The sequence below is a fragment of the Babylonia areolata genome, chromosome 15 (genome assembly GCF_041734735.1).
Source record: "Babylonia areolata isolate BAREFJ2019XMU chromosome 15, ASM4173473v1, whole genome shotgun sequence".
In the NCBI taxonomy this organism is placed as follows: Eukaryota; Metazoa; Mollusca; class Gastropoda; order Neogastropoda; family Buccinidae; genus Babylonia; species Babylonia areolata.
In genome coordinates, this window is record NC_134890.1 from 28022970 (window position 1) to 28025469 (window position 2500).

A 2500-nucleotide genomic window follows, 5' to 3' on the forward strand; every position below is an offset into this window, starting at 1 on the left:
ATGGAAAGAGGGAGAGAGACAGAGACAGAGGCAGAGACAGAGAGAGACCAAACCAAAATGACGATCCATAGCCTACCACAAAAACAAAAGCTGTTTAGTCAGCGATACAGCTATGTGCATAACGTCGTTGTGCTGGCCTGAACACAGATTATAACTTTCACCTTACTGGCCCAGTTCTTCCCTTAGACCTTCCCGCCCCTCCCTCAAATTCAACTCTGTCACGTACCTTGCATGCTTGCTCCATATACCCCCACCCCACCCCACTCCTACCCCCCTCCTCTCTCTCTCTCTCTCTCTCTCTCATCCCATACCATACCATTTAAAACCCGTTGCCGTCCAACATAACTCAAATTCAAAGCAATCTGCGCGATGTGACAACAATTAAAAAAAAAAAAAAAAACGATAGTGAAAATCCTCTTTAATAACTGCACTCTCCCTCAAACAGCCACACTGCTTGCATGCTTGCTCAATATACCCCCTCCCCCCCCCAACCCCCATTCCCCACCACACTCCCACCCCCTTCTCTCTCTCTCTCTCTCTCTCTCTCTCTGTCTACTCCTATACTATACCATTTAAATCCCGAAGCCAACACAACACAAATTCAAACCAATTTGCGCGATGTGTCCACAATTTAAAAAAGAAAAAAAAAAAGAAACACACACACACACACACACACACACAAACCCAAACCTGCGCTCTCCCTCAAACTCAACTCTGTCACATACATAGCTTGCATGGTTGCTCAATATGTCACCACCCCAACCCCACTCCAACCCCCCCCCTTCTCTCTCTCTCTCTCTTTCTCTCACTCAGCCTACCCACACCCACACACACCGCGTGGTACAGGTATAAAACCCAGGCCCTGCCGGGTGTTACGACACGAACCTCATTGATTGTCCACGCGCCTTGGAGACCGGCCGGTGTGTGTATGTATACATGTGTGTGTGTGGTATTTCCCGGTGCTAGTTCCAGACCTTCAGCCAGCTTGCTGTGTGTGTGTGTGCGCTGTGTGTGCGCTGTTCGATAGACCACTGTGTCCAACGTCCATCCTACCGGCTACTGTAGAAATTTCTCAGGTCAAGGTAAGGGGGGAAAAAAAAGAAAAAGAGCTTAGGTGTTGTGTGTGTTTGTTTGTTTGTTGTTGACGGTTTTATTTTTCCTTATGTCTTTTGCATCATTCAGTTGTTGTTGTTGTTTTTTGTTGTTTTTTTGTTCTTGTTTTTGGGTTTTTTTATTTTCGGGGGAAGAGGGGCGGGGGGAGAATAAAGTCGATCCTCGCTTTTGTCCAGTTTTCACACACACACACACACACACACACACACACACACACACACACACACACACACACACTTTTTCTGGATCCATCCTGAAATTTCTCTCTCTCTCTCTCTCTCTCTCTCTCTCTCTCTCTTGGTCTGTCTAATGCTGCAGTATTTTGTGAGAATGTACATTTATTTGCGTTGAAAAAGTTTCTAGGAGTAAGTATGAAAACGCCTAATGATTTGATCTATAGCGAGACAAAAAGATATCCGATATATCTCAATTCTGTGACAAGATGTATCTCTTACTGGTTAAAATTAACACAAATGGAAGATTTTAGGTTGCCAAGAAAAGCATATAATATGTTATATGATTTGGATGTAAGGGGTAAGAAAAACTGGGTATCAATGGTGAGAATTAAGTTATGTGAAATGGGATTTGGTTATGTGTGGATACAGCAGGGAGTAGGGGATATAAATGGATTTATCCGTACATTTCGAAATAGATTAATTGATTGTAGATGGCAAGTATGGTCGTACCACATTCAAGATAGCGATCGATTTGAGTTTTATAGGCAGTTTATTTCTGTGCATTCACTTCCGGTTTATCTGTCAATGAAGATGGATAGGCATTTGAAATGTATTATGACAATGTTTAGATTTGGCATTTCCGATCTCTCTCTTCATCGTTATCGTTATAGTAAATTGAATGATCACGATATTATTTGTCCCTTGTGCAGATGTGCTGAAGAAAATGAACTTCATTTTGTGTTACGTTGCCCTGCCTTAAATGACCTTAGGCTACAGTTAATTCCACAAAAATATCATAGACATCCATCTCTGTTTCGACTTTCCTTGCTAATGTCATCAACAAATGAAACCATTGTAAAAACAGTTCGCTATATACTTGTATAAGGCATTCAAAATCCGCAGTTTGATATGTGATTAATTGTGCTTTTTGTGTGTGCATGTGCATTGCTAGAATTGTAGTTAAATGTTTTCTGTTCCACATTGTTCTGGAATGTAACAATTTGTGTTCACTGATCCCCTTCATGAGGGGCTACGGCCTTTATTGAATAAAAATGTTCGTTCGTTCGTTCGTTCTCTCTCTCTCTCTCTCTCTCTCTCTCTCTCTCTCTCTCTTTTAACACAAGATGAAATATAAAATTACTGAACAGGAGTTTATGTTTGTCTGTAGTCTAAGGCATGCACGAGGAGGCGAGAAAAAAAAGTGTGTACCG

General features: G+C 42.0%; 1 protein-coding gene across 2 annotated transcripts in view; it reads left to right on the forward strand.

Moving 5' to 3' along the window:
• The first annotated feature begins 881 nt into the window (after positions 1-881).
• LOC143290519 (gamma-butyrobetaine dioxygenase-like) overlaps positions 882-2500 on the forward strand; it is a 45260-nt gene continuing 43641 nt past the window's right edge. The window contains exon 1 of one of the 2 annotated variants that reach the window (XM_076600032.1): positions 882-926. The gene's annotated coding sequence lies outside the window, so the exon portion shown is untranslated. The other variant, XM_076600030.1, reaches the window with a different exon arrangement.